Source organism: Melanerpes formicivorus, unplaced genomic scaffold (genome assembly GCF_026170545.1).
Source record: "Melanerpes formicivorus ecotype bairdi unplaced genomic scaffold, bMelFor1.0.p_v2 SCAF_13, whole genome shotgun sequence".
Taxonomy (NCBI): domain Eukaryota; kingdom Metazoa; phylum Chordata; class Aves; order Piciformes; family Picidae; genus Melanerpes; species Melanerpes formicivorus.
The window spans coordinates 7335568-7354011 of record NW_027142365.1 but is presented as its reverse complement, the minus strand read 5'-3'; the positions used below and the strand labels follow the sequence as shown (position 1 = coordinate 7354011).

The following is an 18444-nucleotide window of genomic DNA, read 5'->3' as shown; positions in this document are numbered from 1 at the left end:
CAGCACTGCCAAGTCCACCACTAGATCATCTCTCTAAGCATCACATCTACACATCTTTTGAATACCTCCAGGGGTGGTGACTCAACCACTTCCCTGAGCAGCCTTCATCAAACAGCAGCACACAAGGGCTTGGCACTACTTTCATTGGAAGAGCACATACACATAAAGTAGTTATGACCATTGTCCCAAGAGGCAGTCTGACTCTGAATGCTACTGACTGCTGTGAGAAAAACACATCCACTGTGAAAATTACACTCTGACACAGTTTAGCATACTTAAACATCAACAACTTTATGCTGAATACTCAGAGATTAAAGAGCCCCACAAATGCTGAGCTGACCCTTCAGTTTCTCCTTTGTGACTACAGTGGAAGTTCACGACAGCATTTGCCCTTTAATAGGATTTCAAAAGCCTTTAGAATGCTTTGATAATAATAAGACAAAATAAAGAAACAAATACAATCAACAGAAAATAAAGCTGCACTTTCAATTAACCAGGACAATTACTTCTAATTGTAAGGCTCATACATTTTTCAAAAGAAGCTATATCATTCTGCCTTAATTGCTAGGTGTGTTGAATAGGCAATTAAAAAAGCATTAAATTTGGACCCACAGATAACAAGGAGCAAATTTCTGTCCTGAGCAGATTATAGTTGCGAATGTATCTCTGTTTTCATTTTAAAACCAATGAAGGGGCTTCCTGGGCATATTTCATGGTTCCTGTTATTATCAGTGCAGATAAGGTACCAGCATTTCCATTACAAACAGCTGATGTTCAGAGGGAGTCTACAAGCTATTCCTGCAGACAGATGTCAGCCCAGGAGATCTGAATCTGTGTTGCTGTAAAAATACTTGGCTTCTTGGGCTTTCCTTGGGCCTGCAGTGGCTGCCCTCTGTGCTCTGGGGGATGAGCCCCAGCAACTAATCAGTGATGGGGACTCCAAGACCAAAAGATCCATCTGTCCATCACTCCAGCTTGTCATGCTGTAGGAGTAGGAGAGGGATAGAAAAGTGCAATGCAGACCACGTTCATAACAAATGTTCAAACCAGCATTCAGAACAGATGCTTGAGGATCTGCACTGCTGCCCCTGAACTTTCCTCAGCATTAAATCTAATGTACATTAGAAAATTCTTTAGCTATTTTTATGTTCATACAGCCCAGTGAATTTTTGTCATACTTAATGGAACATTACTATAAAAAAAGACTTTCAAAGTAAAAACAATGCAGTAATTGACGTTTTTTTTTCCTGTTAGCTCCATGGTCAGGAAAGCATAAAGCATGTATTTAATTTATCATGATTAATAATGCACGTAAACTTATTCCATCAAGCTATCTTTACGTGAACTGTTTGCACTCCTGGAGCTAAGACAGCAGAGAGCTGACTAAAACTAAAGGTAAGCTTGTTGGGGATTAACTGCAGCTGCAGTCAAGCACCACACACTCCCTTGCTTATTCCTCCCCGAGTGGGATGAAGGAGAGAAACATGAGGCTGGGCTCCAGCTTCCCAGCCACCGGTCCTAGGACTAGCGAGCACTGCCAAGCTGTGCAAAGGGAGGAAGGAAAGCAATAAATATGACTAACAACTGATATGAATGAGCTGTGTAAATGAAGGGAGGTGATTTTACTGTAAGGGCTCCCTGGGGCTTCACCATGTTTGGGTTCTGCACCCATGATGGTTCTCATCATTTTGTGTGTAAATAGACAGATACAGCACAGATGGAGAAAGAGAACTGCAAAGCTTCAGACAGAGCATGTTAGTAGAACTGCTTGGGAATTTTCTGTCTAAAGGCTTTTGTGATCTCAAGTTCATCAGAACAGAAACCATTTGAGGGTGCCAGCTCACTGGACCTGAAACCGGACTTGAAATAGAATATTTCTCTGCTATCAGAGAAAGGTCAAATGGTGAACTTTCTTTTGCATTTTATGTGCATGTTCAAAAGCATTAATACAAATGAGGATTTTAAAACACTGACTTCATGTGTACATCAAAAAAATCCTCCAGTATTATGGTGAAGAAAAAAATATTTGCCTGAAAAAAACTGTTGATTTGTACAATATTAGAATACTCCATGTACATCAAGCTGAGCAGACCAAGTGAATATTTCATAGTCAGGATGTGAGATGCATACATATGATGCATTGCATCAGGGAGTGCCGAGATGTATTTATAATTTGAAGGACTTTGGAGACTGAGGCAGCTTCAGTGTGGAGGATAAGATACCAATAAAAAGGGAAGTAATCTTGAGGAGAGCTGTGCTGTATTCCTAGGAAAGCAAAGCAGCAAAAGATAAACTGTGACCACAGGTGCATACTTAGGTGTCTGCCTTTATAAATATACATCAACTAAAACCAAGTGCATCTAGTAAATCTGTCTCAATACACATGTAAAAAACTAATCAATATGGAGGGTAATAGAGTATGGATACATTAATAGAAGTCTGGGATGGTAATGAGTGTATGAATGTTTCTATAAATACACACACATGGACTGTTTGCACTAAACTTTGCATTTACAGGCGATGCTGAAGCAGCAGTTTGCCACTTTTCTTCCTGACTGGGTCACAGCTAATCAATAGCCTTATAAATCAGTGTTTGTAGGCCACTCCCAGCCTGATTCCTTGTGTAAAGTCTTGTCAGGTCCAATTAATGGCTAGCTAGGTCTGCTCCTCTCCCTTTCCCTTGTCTTGCTATTGCACTGAGCACAGGCTGCATTTAATGTAGCAGCTGTAGTTTTTCCTCTTCTAGTGGTGATGAAGAAAGGAAGAAAAAAGGCCAAAAGCAAGCATCACAGCCTCCTTTATCAGTGAGATTTCAAGGCTTTCTGAACTGCTCTTAACTCCACTAGCCTTGCTTCTCAGTTCACTTCCACATAGTCATCAGGGAAATTCTCCCTTTACAGAAAAGCAACCCAAACAAAAAACAGGAGGAGTATGTGGATGTTGATGGGAATCAAGGTATGACCACAGTTACCAGTGTAAGCAGAGTGACCACAGGCATGGACAGACCAACCAATTGCTCTGTCTTCTTACAATAACACAAATTGGAAAAACAACAAACAGAAAGAAGAATGGAGAACTTTGAGTGAAATAAAGTTGCCCAGAAAGTCCCTCATGGATCCGTCCCAGAGTTTGTTCATCTCAGCATATTCATAAATGGTGTGGGAAAGGGAATAAATAACACAAAATTATTCAGAATAGTCAAATCTGTGCTCATTTCAAAGCCTCACAAAAGAATCACACAATGCTGAGTGCCAGAGTGATAAGATTGCACTTGAATTTCAACACTGATGAATACAAAGTGATGCATTTGAAAGGGGAGAAAACATAACCACAAATACAAAATTATAGGTTGCAGGAATTATAGAGAGGAAAGAGAAGGATAGGAGAGGTCTGCATAGCTAGGAACTGTGCATACAAGAAAATCTGCAAATTATTATTCACAGTGCCCAAGAAATAGGTGGTCTGGAATAAAATTATAAGAAGGAATGGCTTGGGGGTTTTCTGTATGTGTGTTTTGTGTGTTGTTGTTTTAATTATTTCTCATGCACTTCATAATTAAATTGTGGCACTCATTGCCACAGCAAAGCATAGAGGGGGGAAAAAAAAAAGCTAAATCTGGTTCTTAAAAGAGCTTAAAGTTACCAGGGGAGAATATGTCATTGCATATTTATGCTGGCTCAGAAATTCTTTGAACTGCTGTTTGCCAGGAGCTGGTAGGATCTACTAGATAAAGATAGCTTCATACAGACCTGTTAATCCTCACCCATGTGAATCACTGATGACCAACAGAGACATGATTGGAGACCCATGCTTTTTGTCTAGTCCAGGAAGCTGGTTCTTATATTTTTAATAATATTATTCTTAACTGCTTTAAGCAGGGGGTTGGGGGATGAAGCTTCTAAATTAAACTGCTAGATATTTGTATGAAAACTAGAGAAGAAGTGGGGAGGAAAAATGGAATATGCTGCTTTAAAAATTGCCAGCCTATAGGAGAAAGAATTATTTCCCTTGCTCTCCTACTTAATCACAATACTATCCATATCTTAATCAATATCACTGCTCCTCCATCACTTTGACTTTGCCACAGACTTGATTCTTCAAAACTTATCTTGCAGGGCAGTATAGTGACCATCAACCATGAATAAGAAGTATCCTGCTTATCAGTAGACTCACAGCATGGCTTTAATCAGAAACTCAATCCACACCTAAAGTAAACAAGTGGTTTCATGAATGGTCAAGTTAAGAGATTATTTTCTTGCAGATTTATACCCTACATCCTATAAATCAGGTTCATTCCTTCCTTTCCCATCCACCTCAACCAGTACATCCAGCTCTCTGCAGTAGACCAGTGTGGGTCATATGTGGCATGGCAGATGGAGACTAGCTAGGTGGCTCCTACCCCTCAGAATATATGAGACTACAAATGCCTCCTGCAATGGGTCTCATTGAGTTCCTTCTTCGGAGTTCTTGACCTTTATTTACCTAAGTTTAAAAGGCATCACTAAGATCTTTAATTGTCCATCAATTTTGAGCAAAAATGGACAACTGCATCAAAAGCTGTAAGAGGGGAATTAACAGAACAAGAGCTCCAGTACACAATTTTTACTCCAAAATAAAAGAGTCCTATAAAAAGCATCACATACCACTCTGGGTATTTGTCTGCAGAGGCTCTGAACCTTCTACCTCTGGGGATGAAGTCCTCAAGAGAGAATCCCAATGTATAAAGAAGGAAGTCCACCCATTTCCCTGATATCAGTAGCAAACACACACACACACACACAACTAACAGGAGATAGTTTAGTTTATACAAATGTATTAGGGACTGACAGAGTTTTGCAAGAGGTACTTAAACTTCTAAACATTTTCAGTGTTTTCTGTTTCACTATGAGGAAAGCAAACTGTTTTCCCTCAGCAGTATCTGATGAAACAAGAGGAGACAAACACAACCACAGGTTGGACATGAATTGCAGGACTCTTCCAGTTACACAGTTCAGATTCTTAAATCCTATAAACTGCAAGGCAGACAATTCAGAATAAGAAGGGAAAGAAGCCAACTCTTTGAAAAACATCATTTTGTCTGAAAACAAAACATTATAAGCCAGCCATGAGCCTCAAGTTCAAACACCGTTGCTAAAAGCCTCTATTCATTTGCAGTGTATTGCATAGCATGGAGCTGCCCACTCTGGTTATATTCTTCTTTAAATGTTTGGAACAGTGAAATATAAGATAACTAATCCTATGTTATATATATTCATTAGGTAAGTATTGAGATGCCAAATCAAACAGAATGCTTTGCATAAACATTTCTCATAAAGTGAGTGGGCATCATATTTAATATATCACACGTGAGTGGAGAATGATTGCTCTGCACACAAAAGCAATATAAAATAAACACCTTCATAAGCAACAGTTTCACCACTTACCTCCAAAAGCTATTCATATATACAATCCATTTATAACAGTAAAGTGGATCGGGGTTTTGCAATTTTACAATTATTATTCCCTCAAGAGGGAGAGAATATGCAACTTTATGACAACTTTTCTTTTACCTAATACTGCACATAGACTGCTGTCAGGTCACAAGGAGCAGAATAAACCAAGTCCCCCTTTTTTTTGTTTCCACTCCTTTTTACTTCTTTCTTTATTTTCATTCCTTCTTCTCTTGAGAAGGACAATGCCTGTCCCAAAATCCCTCACTATAAAACTACAGTTTAACATAGTTCATGTATTGACTCCTAAATTACATCTCCTTCTACGTAAGTATCCTTGTCTCCAAGTGTAAAACACAGCACAGAGGTCAGCATACAATGCCACCTGGAGCTGTCTAGCCGCTGGAATCTGTGGATATCGTTACATGAAACGTATTTGTACACATACAATTCAAAGCAATAAGACAAATCAATGAAGAAAGGGATGATAAACAAAGATCTATCACCTCTGGTTAGGGAATTTGCTGAGCCACATAACATGAGAGGCTAGAAAAATATGGTGGAAAACAGCACTTGAAATTGCTTGGTCTTACACTGCATCTACTACTACCCACTCCCAGAGAACCCTCTCTGACCCCCAGCAATGTTAAGTTTCTTAACTTGGCAGATGCAAGTCACGAGCAGCCAGTGTAACCAGCAGGATGGCGTGGGACACGGCGTCAAGGGCTTTAAGTAATGCCAAATGTGATGTAGTTAAATACAAGGCGATGCCATTTGCTGAAAACAAGCAGATATCATCCTGAACATGTCAGTGCTTTTCACCATTTTTACCAGTTAAGTCTGCTTAAAGAGAAGAGAGAGATTTTTCCTTCCCTGATGCAAGCAGTCCCATGACACTGTTCTGAGGATAGATAGTAAAGGCTTGTTCTTGTCAGAGACTGCCATTAACCACTTTGAGAAGTCATAATGAAGCAGGAAAGTGTTCCTGTCATTGTTCTGCCCTGCTTGTCCTGGTCTCAGTGGAAATCAGCCTCTCTGCAGTATGCATTTAGCTTTAAAAAAACAATCTGCATTATGCATTTTAACTTAACATAGCATGTTTTTAATGTTAGCAGGTGTAGGATGATATATCTTACACAACTTCACTAAGGCATTCAAGAGGCATGGGAAAAGTTAATGATTAAGAGCCCAAAACTAGTCTACAATGTGTTTTTGCCTTAACTTATGAAGAAGACTCTTTAATGTAAAAGCCTCAAGTGTTTAGCTCTGCATTTCCATTTGTGTTACTAGAGAATGGTCTGGGGTACCTAACACTTGGGGGTGGCAGCTCTGGCTAGAGCTATAAATCCAAGTTAATATTGAGTCAAGAGGATAATCAGTGCAAACTTTCATGTGCATCTCCATTAATTCAGACAGTTTCACTGTTCACAGCCTCATCACAGAGCAGATTCACAGCTAACAAGTCTCCAGAGGTACTATGATGATTACACTAGCTAGTCTGTAGTTTGAGTTTTGGACTTTTGCTTTCCAGGTGAGTGAGACTCTCTTTAAGTATAGAAGAAAAAAACTTGGAGGGGAAAAAAAGAACCTGTATTGGAACCCTTCTGTCAGAAAAGAAAACCCTCAACCTCTCAGCATCTGTGAAGATGCATAGGCTGAACACCAAACTGCAGATTTCGGTCAAGCTCTAAGATTGATATTTTGCCCATACTGTGAGGATGTCTGTATTTTATTACTCCCTCAACAACCTCTTTCTTTTACACCCTGTGCCATATTATCATATTCTCCTTTCCTAAATCTAGACACAAACATAGTTTTATGAAATGGCATCATCTATCTTACCAAAAGGATGAAGTTCTACCATTTGACTTAAAATGAGGAAAAATTGCATGGATTCTATCTTATCAGGCACCATTACTGCTCTAATCCATCATGCTGGCTACAGTGGTAAAATACAGCCCAGAACTGCTGGGAGATTGCTCGATTAGTTTTTAATTACCCATCACACTGATGCTGTGATAAGAGATGCAGTATGCTCTGGATTTCTACATGGCTCTCGTTAAGTCAGCTGCTTGGCCCTGACTAATGTATATAAGAGACTCATAAGAGTGTTATTGGAAGAGATTATGATGATATCCTCCCCAATAGAAGCAAGAGCAAGGCACACTGTTTAGATTAAAACACAGTTTTACTTCCTCCCTCTTAAAACTTCAGAGTCACAGTGCTGGAGTATTGCCTTATATGCTTTTACGTCTATTTGCATTTCTAGTGGCACTTCATATGCAATTTTCAGGGGAGAAGTGGCTGCATCACAACAAAGATGCTCAAGAGTCAACTCTAAAATGTGCATAACTCATTTGAGTAGTCTCTGACAGTATTTTTCTTCTTCTGCCTTAGGAACCACATCCTGCAGCGTAATCTGTAAAATATGAGTGCCAGGAATGGACAGCCATCCAGAAGTACACAGAAAGAAAGCAATGAAAGAAAACATAAACCTTGTCCTAACCAAACCAAGTGCCAGTTATTAACTTGACCAATTACACCACAATGGTGGGAAATCTGTTGAGGAAAGCAGGAGCTGGCTCAGGAAAAGGAAATACTGCATTCCTCAGTCATACATATATGAACAAAAGCAAGCTGATAGAGTATTTTATTTCTTCCCCAGGTACCACATTTTTGACCACTCTGAGATTAACAACCTCCCTCACAAAACGTTAGACCAGCCTTTGCACTCAAAATAACACTTTATGACTTCATTCCTTGGTAAGTCTTGGTAAGGTTTGTGCAGAATTTTTGATGCAGAGCATTATTGGGCCATTGTGATTTTGAGTGATCCATTGCAAGATGGGCAGGAGGTGCTCATATAGGCTTGAAATCCCCTGCTTCGATTTGCAAATAGTTCCCCCAGGTAAGATGTACGTTAGTGAGGTAGGAAGAAGTGAAGTAGAGTTCACAGGGATTTTAGAGATGTAATTCCAGCTTCTAAACAGTTTGTGCATTTTAAAGCACGTGTGTAAAATAAAAATACATAACATTTTTATTCATTGTCCATAAATACCATATTACTAGGGGTTTTCTCAGTGGTTTTGGGAGAAAGCTAATCTTCCTACTTTTCCTAGCAGCTGTCAGGTTTCTCAGGCTACGTACCACAACATATTTTAGGATCATTTTTAATTGGTGTCTGAGGGAGCACTGTAGTAATTCTAGCCAGCAGACAACATGGAGCACCCTATGAGCTCAGAGAATAGTCGTATCTGCTGAAGCTACTAGCTTAGGGGAGATGCAGTATATGGTGGTGCAAAACTACAGCCAATGACAGCTGTGACACTGGCTTATAGAGCACCAACACTTGGCAAAGTCATTGAGCAGTCCTGCATTTCAATTAAATTGTTTAGAGTATTTCAATCACAGAACTGGTTTTGTTCAGATTGCTTTTTATCACTATTGTTGTTATTATTATTATTGCAAATTGGTCTATACCCCGTTTTCTTATTCTCACAGATTTTGTGCTGTGGTAATAGCAAATATGAAAGGGCAAGGGGTATTCATTACAAAAAACAAGCAAGACCTAAACTATTTCCCTATATTCCCTGAATCATAGAATGGTTTGGATTGGAAAGGACCTTTGAAGGTCATCTAGTCCAACCCTGCTGCTGTGAGCAGGGACATCTTCAGCTAGATCAGATTGCCCAGAGCCCCATCCACCTGACCTTGAACATTTTGAGGGCATCTACCTCCTCTCTGGGCAACATGCTCCAATGTTTCAGCATCCTCAGCGTATATTATTTCTGCCTTAGATTTAGTCTAAAGCTCCTCTCCTTTGGTTTAAGGCCATTATCTTGACGCAACAGGCCCTGCTAAAAAGTCTGTCCCCATCTCTTAGATGCCCCCTTGAAGTATTGAAAGGCCACAATAAGGAGAGATGCTCCAGCCCTCGGATGACTTTTGCAACCCTTTTCTATACCCGGTCCAACAGGTTCATGTCTTTTTTTATGCTGAGGACTTCAGAGCTAGAAACAGTACTGCAGGTGAGGTCTCACAAGTGGATGGGGTCTTGCCAGAGCTCATATAAAGACAGCAGGAAATTCCTAACTATCCTGGATAACTTGGCATATGAAAAGAAACCTGTAAACCAGCTGTGATCAAGAGCTTGTGGGAAACACAAGAGTCCTCCATCTTAGACAGAAAATACTAGAACATTAAATTCTGAATGTTTCTACAGATTCAAAAAAAAAAAACCCTAAACTCCACTGGAAAACCCATTCCAATGAACTACATTTTCTTGCCCTTTTAGATATGACTTTTACTGTTTCAAAATGGTTCCCTGACAATATTTCATGCTCTGTGTGTATATATATATGCATACACACACTATATATGCATGGGATAAAAGATGCTCAAAGTACAGAAAAATACTATGCTTCCTTACAAATATCTTGCAGATATAGGCACACTATTCCTGGACACTAAACCAACCAGAAGTGCAGAATATTCATAAACTAAGACTACTACATTCTGCTTTTTAGTGTGAAGAAGTGATAAAACTATCCCCTTGGAGAAGTGGCCTATAAGGAATACAATTCAGAGCACAAGTAGAAACTCCACAAAATAAGCTGCATAAAAACTAGGAGGTAGCTGGTTATGTAGCTCTTCCACAGAAAGGATTTGGATCACAAAGTAAACAGAAGTAAATGTCAGGCTACTGTAAAAACAGAAAAGGAAAAAAAATAAAAGCAAACAACAACTGAAAAAATCCAACATAAAACACCTCTTGAAACACAAACACAATCTCCTCTTTGCAACTCAAAGCTGACCAAATCCCTAAGAAAGCTTTATGTTTTGCTTTGAGCATCATGGTTCAAGGAATGCATGGATCAGAGAGGGTAGAGAAGGACAAAAAAACCCAAGAGCTCCAGAAAATGTGACCTATAGGAAAGACTTAAAGCATGGTGTCAGTTCTGTTTGGAAACAGGAGACAGTAAACATCAACTACAACAAAGCATCTGTACAAACAAGACAGAAATGAACTGTTTGTGCTTGTAGTAGGTAGGAGAACTTAAGGGGCTTAAACTACACAAATGGATGTTTACAGCCTGGGGAAACTGTCTTACTGTACAGATATTCAAGAGCTGGAACAGACAGCAGGGAGAGGTTTAGACCCCATTAAAGGTTTATAAGAATATTGTAGCTAAGCTTCAATCCTGCACCAGAAGAAAAACATCATTCCTGATGTCAGCATTCATAAACATGTATCCGTTTGTCTAGCAGAGAGCCATCATCCTTCAGATCCAGTGCAAACAGGACAAACCACTCTGACTTTGTCATGTTAGATCAGGGTAGTCTGAAAGCGCTAATTAACCTACATTTGTGTAATGCTTCAAGATGCTCTAAAAGGTAAAAGTGGGTTGAGAGGATGGAGGAAAACAGGACCAAACCAAACACAAATGAGAACAAAAGGCAATACCATGATAGCATATGCCCAGAAGAACCAAACCCAGACTTTGTATGATTCTGCTGTACTGGCACTTCCTAACCTTTTAAGATTTGCAAGTTGAACAGCTTTAAAGGTACCTTCATTCTGTGAATTCTGCACAATTTATGATAACAGAAAAATAAGTATATCCAGTAAGTATTTTAAAATGCCTGGGTAGGAGTTTTACAATTCTGTGTACTTTGAAGTATTTTGCTTCACCATTTGGCAATGCTTCTACATCTCGGGATCAGGGTACGCTCTCTTCACAGCTTCCTTCTAAGCCAAGATGCTCCTTACTTCCTCTGTTCCCACAGATAAGACCAACAGAAATGCTGAACCCTGCTCTGAATATAAGAAAGGAAGCTACTACTTGAATATGCTCTCTGAGAATCCTGCAAGCTTGTAATCCTCATTTTCTTTGCTTCTAAAGGAACTCAGATCTGTTGTTCTTGAGGGCACATGAAAATCCCATTGGGGATGGTCTTTATGAGGCTTCAGAAGTCCAGGGGCGTGTTTGCACATAAGGGTTGAGATGATCTGAAGAAAATGAAGGAAGGAAAAATCTGTTTTTTCAGATAGCTATTTTATGTGTCTGAAAAGGCTTATATGGGTTTGCTAGTGGTTTTTATTGTCCTAATTTGGTTGAATTTTTAAAGCATGTGGTAGGGTATCTAGATCCAGGAAAAGGTGCTCTGTAAATGTGCATGCAGAAATTAGGAATACATACGTGAATAAATTGCCACTTGAGGTGTACTATTATCACATCAAACTGCAATGCCTGACTTGTCTCACTGCTAAAATGCCTGTTACAACTGCAAGTTTCCTTATTTCACACAAAATCAACCTTGCAAACAATTTAAAATTAGGAAAACAAAAAAAAAGAGGGGGGAAAAAAAAAACCCTCTTGTTTACTCCTAATTCTCTTGGATGGTGTTACAAGAACCCTCCATCCTCAAAAGGAGGCCACCTCTGCAGCACATTGCAGAATCAAAATCCCACTTCCACATGACAAAAAATAATGCAGTGGTAGCACAATTAATCTCACACTTCAGTATTTCCACTCTTGGCATTCATCCTTTGCTATTTTTGTCACATTATTGGAGGCAGTACTGGTTGCTAATAGTCATGGATCCAATTAAGAGAGAGCAAAGAAAGCATTCACAAACAAGCACACGATCTTTGTGTTTGGAAAGGTTATGGAAGCTGAATCATTCTGGTTAAGTCATGAAAGGAAAGTGTAGACTGATAAGCATGAAGGGTCTGGTAGTAAAGCTTGTAGCATAGATACAAAAGGGGAAATTTCTTTCACACTTTGTGCTGTTTCTCTTTTTTTAGCATTTATACATGCTCTGCAAGGTGAGGAATCTGTCTCCATTTGAATCTGTGTAGCAATGCTGTTGACACAGAGAGCATAATTCTGCAGACCACTGAAGCCACTGGTATGTACTGATAAAAATAATTCAGCCCAAGAGACCTTGAACATTTAAGCCAAAATTTTACTAAAATAATTCAATTTCCTGGTAACCTACTTTTAATCTATAAACAGCAACTGTGTTCCCTCTTTTGGAGAGTTTTCATTTGTGTGTACTTCTGGCAGAACATTCTAAGAGCCTCGCTGGGAATTACCACATAATGAATAAATGCCAAAGCTGAGCTGAGAAGCTGGGATGCTTAGTTTATCTCCAAAGCTGTCTCATATGCTTTCCAGGGACATTGACACCATTCTGATTTTATCTGTGACTCTAGAGGATGCCTTGAATAGAATTAATTTAAAGACAAGTGATTCTGCCTTGCGTGCTACCCAGGGACCTCAGGATTTTTATTGAGGTCACTAGGCAGTCATGAATACACATTGAATATGAACAGCTGTCTAAATGGCCTATGTGAACAGGAATAGCTGCTGTACTGGCACTTACATCTGTTTTTTTCCTGGTGAAGATATTTTTTTGCCTTTTTTTTATGTGGAACCCCGGATAGAAAGAAGTTCAGAGAAGAGCAGAAAAGGGTATAAGACGGAGTTCTGCTTTGTTTCTCAGTGCAAACAGTCCATGCATGTCTTCTCTGGATACAGCTGGCTACAGGAATGAGTTCACATGGCAACTCAAACCTACAATGTAGGTTAAATCATAGAGATGTTCATTACACCTCAGTTCAGAAGGTAAGGTAGGACCATGGGACGATTGTTCCTACCATAGATGTCAATAATTCAACTGTCTAGAGGCTTTTTTCTCCCCTTTTAGAGCACTGGGTGCTCACAAAGAGGAGCTGCTCTTTTCAGCAGCAGTAAATACCCATTTTCCAATCCAGTTTTTAAAGTACAGTACTAACAAAGTCAAAGCTACCTGAGGGTGCCCTTCATAGCCACCTTTTTTGAGGAGATGAATAAACTGATAGTGAAATCTAAACATCATTGACACATTTCAGAGCTGATATAGGCACTTAATTCTAACTACACAAGCAGTCCCATGGAGTTCAAAATGCATTAGCACAGTAAGACTCTGTCTTGACTTAATCATATTGAAATACTGTTCCACATCACAGTTTGAGCAATTGTTGCTAACTGCTGGATAACTGCAGGCAATTTCAACAGTACACGCAAACTGACTCAACTCTTGCAAGCAAACATCAAGACAGAATAGCAAGAAACATTTACTTACCAAACTTCTCAGTATCTCTTTCTAAAATGTTCAGATCTAAGCACCAGTGACTTTCATAAAAAACCAAAAGCTTGATTTTCAACATATCTGTCTCAACAGGGGCTCTCTGGTGACTACCAAGGGACCTTATGTTCCTGCCCTAAATTTGGGTGTTTCCAACTGAGTGATCCTATAAGATCTGAGTAAGTATTTTCAACCCCATCAGAAACAAGGGAATATTAAGGATCCAGACATTTTCCCTGCAGCACTGTCTGAGAAAAGTCTTCTGGGGCACCAGAACTAACAACTTCACAAGGAGTTAATTACCACTGGATTTGGTTTTGCTATCAACAAGAAGCTAAGAGATTTGTAGTAGAACACGGTTTGCTTCCAGAGCAGCTAGGAATAACCATGAATAAATCATGGAGCTGCTTAGGAGCGTTCATATATTTGAATTACAGCATGTTCCCAAGCTAATTAAGAAATATTCATCCAAATGACTTGGACTCTGGCACATATTCCATACTGTCAGCATTATACATACTTTCCCCCTGAACCTACACAGTATTGACAGACTAGTTTGCAGGCATATGTATTACACATTGTCTGCCTGGCAGGCCTTAAACATAAAAGAAGTAATTCTCTAGAGAGGTTCTCTCTACGGATTTGCACTTCTCCCCAGATTATTACATCTTCATGTCCAGTTCATAATACCTAATTACCCACTAGCCTGTGCTCAATTATTTAAAGCCTAGCTATTTCTTATTGAATTTTATAGTTTAATATTAACAGATCAGAGGTTAACATCCTCAGTATCACAAAAGGAGTCACTGGCTCTGTAATACAAAAGGAGTCAGGATTATGTCAAGCTACCCAATATTAATAATTGGGCTTCAGAGAGAGAACAGAACAACAAATGCCAGCCACAGCAGGGTACAAAGAAGAAAGCAAATATTTATAGACATGAGTGTCTCCTATCTGAATTATCACAGAATCAACAAGGTTGGAAAAGACCTCAAAGATCAAGTCCAACCTGTCACCCAACACCTCATGACTACTAAACCATGGCACCAAGTGCCACACGCAATCCCCTCTTGAACACCTCTAGGGACAGTGACTCCACCACCTCCCCGGGCAGGTTGTTCCAATGGCTAACAACTCTCTCCGTGAAGACCTTTCTCTTCACCTCAAGCCTAAACTTCCCCTGGTGCAGCTTGAAACTGTGTCCTCTCATTCTGAGTAGATTCTACCATCTGTTGAATGGTTTCCCCCTGGAGCTTGATAAAGTCAAGAGAGAAAGATTCAAGATTTCAGTGGATTAGATCAGGGCAGAGGAAGAGATATACAATTAAACCTGAATAGCACTCAGTGCTAAAATTCATTAGGTGACTGTCATAGCTGAGGGAGAAGGTATTATACAGGGTTATCCTCAATCAGACAGGAATGAGAGAGTTAACTCTCCTTTTCACACATTTGCCCTTGTGTTTTCTACATGTTAAGATATGGCAGAGATTTTAAGGATGCAAGCAAAGAAATGCACATTGAGCAAGATGACTTCATTTTTGTTAGACTAGCTGATACCGTTTGAAAAAGAATAAAATCTTTTGATCTTATCCATACCTATGGGGTAAATGGGCTGCTCACCACGGTATAAGAGGGGAAAACAAACTAGACAGCCAGCAGCTTTGATCTCACAGATCCTTTACTTTTTTTGAGGTTCAGATATAGTCAGGTTGCCAAGAAATGGTTTCCATGGGCCAGCTGAACCTTGCTAACCATCCACAGGCACCGCTGCCCACAGCAAGTACAGCGTAATATGTTACTTTCATCTCAGTGAAAGAAGCTCAGTCCTTATTATGGTACATTTACTAGGGCCTAGAGAGCTCCCAATACAGTTATTTCTGCTATTCTGACCTTTTCAGATGCACAGAGTAACACTTCACGCCTCAGTTAGGAGCTCAAGTTTAGACTGGTTTCCAGCTGCATTTTCCTCAGTTTTAGGAGGGCATTTTTACAGTTTGGATTAATTTTACACAAGAAATCACTTTTTACATTAACTGTAAATTGCATCACCCTTCTCCTAGCATAAGTCACTGAAGCAATTTCTCCCAATTAAGCAAATAGAAGCTTTACAGTTACTGAAATCAGGATTTGAGTTCATGTTTCTCTTTTTCTTTACAAACACGAGCTTAGCATGACTGGCCTCTTAATAGAAATTGTTGTAGTGACTCAAATGGTGGGCTTTTCATAAAACTTAGAGTTTTGACTTCTCAAATCCTAGTGTTTGACTCAAGTTATTAGGCAGATTATTCTAAAAGCCAAAACATACCTGACCCTGTTGTTCTCAGGACTTATTGTCTAGGGTAGGAGCTCACAACTGTATAGTAAATGACATTCCCTGCCGAGGGTGATCTCTTTGCAAAACTCCTTAGCTTTTAGGCTTTTAAAAATCACCATCCTCCTTCTAAGCCAAACAATTCCAATTGCCTTAGTTGAGATACTGTAATTTCTTGCTGGATTTTTTCAACATCCACACTGAACTCACCAGTTTGGGCACTAACAATAGCCTCTTACCTGCAGTTTTCTTCTGAAGGCATTCAAACTTTCATGGGAAAGGTGAAGCACACAAAAGAGTAGTTTTGAATTCATGGAAGAGCACTGAATCAAACTGAATCATTTTAAGAATCTAAGTTCAGTGACACTCAGACTCAATTATTTGCCAGGAGATGAACCTAAGCCTCCCCAGGTACAGAGCATTCCCACTTCCAAAACAATAAGACATTATCAGTCTATATAAAAGCTGACAGCAACCAAAAACAGTTGTTGTGAAGCAGACACTAGGACTCAAAGCACTTTGTCTAGCTCTTAAGGCTGAGAACTAACAGGGTCACATGAAGATCAGTGGTTGTAACAGCCAAGAGCAGAGGTGCAACGAGAAGGATTTCACTTGCAAGCAGGCAGTATATCCCACGTAAATATTCCTGACCCCATGGAAGCCCCATGACTTCGTTGTGAACCTTGCCTTTGTGTGCAAGGCTTTGTGCTGGTTCTCTCCGGCTTGCTTTCCTTCCAGCAGAGGAACAACAAAACAAAACACCTTCACAAAGCTGTCATTGTCAGCTCCTTAGAAGAGATATACAGGAATTCTTTGCTTTGAAAATGCCACCATAGATAAGTGGCCCTTGGTCTATGTAGGACCCTGCCCTAGGGCACCCCATGGCCCTGGTTTGGCCTCAAAATCTTGCAGGTGGTGACAGCTGGTACTGGAGACAGGTCATGACTTACACCTACAACTTCCTCTGCCCCTAGCTGTACCCTTGGTGGTAATTGCAACCTGCTATTCCCTTGTGATCTTGCAGGTGGAAACGTCATGAAGTGAGATGCACCTTTCATAATAGAGAACTGCAGTGGTCTGGGACCTGTCCAAACTGGTCCAGACATTAAGAAATATAAGGAATTACCCAAAACCATAAGCCTACATGTGATTTTTTAGATGTATTTTTTCTTTTCAACCAAAACAGAGTTCTGTCCCAAGTATAGTTCCATACATATGGACACAGTCCGTTGTATTTCCCTTTGTACAAAGGGAACGTGTTTCTTCTCAGATGTATGTCGTCAGTAATGCCAAGTGATATCCTAGTTAGGAAAATATTGCCTTACTCCTCAAGACATAGGTTTTCCTTTAACAGACCAGCACAGTTTTATGTAACCACTGACTAATGTCAACAAGATTTCTACAGTAATTATCCACTTTCCAGCTTCAATTTCTAAGTAGTCCACCAGCAGCTATTTCTTATCAGTTAATATATAATCACTGCTGGACTGATGGAATTTCCTTCACATCAGCAACATAACTAATTAGTGATCTCATTATGTAAAACACTCCAGTGACCAGAACTTAACAAGATTTTGGGGAGCCAAAAAATAAAGGACCATCATATCTCTATTCGACTTTACTGAACCCAATTTACTTTTATGAGATATTCACTCTTTCAAAGGTACCATTTTTACACATGCATTTTCTCATTAATTTTTTGAGTTAGGAAATAATTCACACTTAGAAACTGCTGCCTTTTTGCTGACATAAGTGAGGAGAATATTGCTGGAGATGTGCTCCTGGTAGTCTCCTGTAATGAGACGATTCTGTCATCAGCGAGTTTGGACAGACTTGGAGATGCTGCTTCTCGGACTGACAAATTTGATGTGTTTTAATTCAGAAGAGGCAGCCAAGGTATCATCAGACACTTCCTACTCCTTGCACAGCACCAATGCCAGTACACAAGTGCTCCATGGTGCTTTGGGGGCAGCTGTGTTTCCATACTCTCTAAATCAAGCTGCTCCATCCATGCTGCATCAGCTCATTACAGCTACTGTAACTCCAGTACAGAAATAGAATGAAGGAAGCTTAGAGACAAGTGCCCTAATGCTGTTATTCATAGACATGTTCACCAGTAAGTAATAATTAAGAGTTGTCAAATGGATAAACACATTTATTTGCATTCCAACATCAAGACAAGTAGTGCAAAAAGGCATAGAAACACAAACAAGGTTTTACATTGGTGGGATGAATATGATTTCTGATGCCTGCCTGAGCATTTTAGAGTCTGTGAGCAGATGCCTCTTACAGCCATTTAGCCCTTGCCTAAGCTTAGAAACAATGTTAACAAAAGATTAAGAGCAGGAGCCTTTGGATAGGTAGGGGCAGAGTCCATGAGATGGAGTTCTATTTCATTCATATTGATAATAGCACAGAAAGGGAAGGTGCCTCCTTGAGTTACCTTCTACAGTGCTGTTAATTGCAAGAAATAGTCTCTCATTTAAAATCACCATTTTCCAGCTCATGTTGAGCTCCTTATTTGGAGTTGCCCTGTGCTCATGATCAACATCAGCATTTTCAAGGAAGAAA

At 39.7% G+C, this 18444-nt stretch overlaps 1 long non-coding RNA gene across 1 annotated transcript in view; it reads right to left on the bottom strand.

Annotated features, from left to right (window-relative positions):
* Positions 1-18444, bottom strand: part of LOC137445026 (uncharacterized) — a 44446-nt gene that overhangs the window by 1426 nt on the left and 24576 nt on the right. The window lies entirely within an intron of this gene.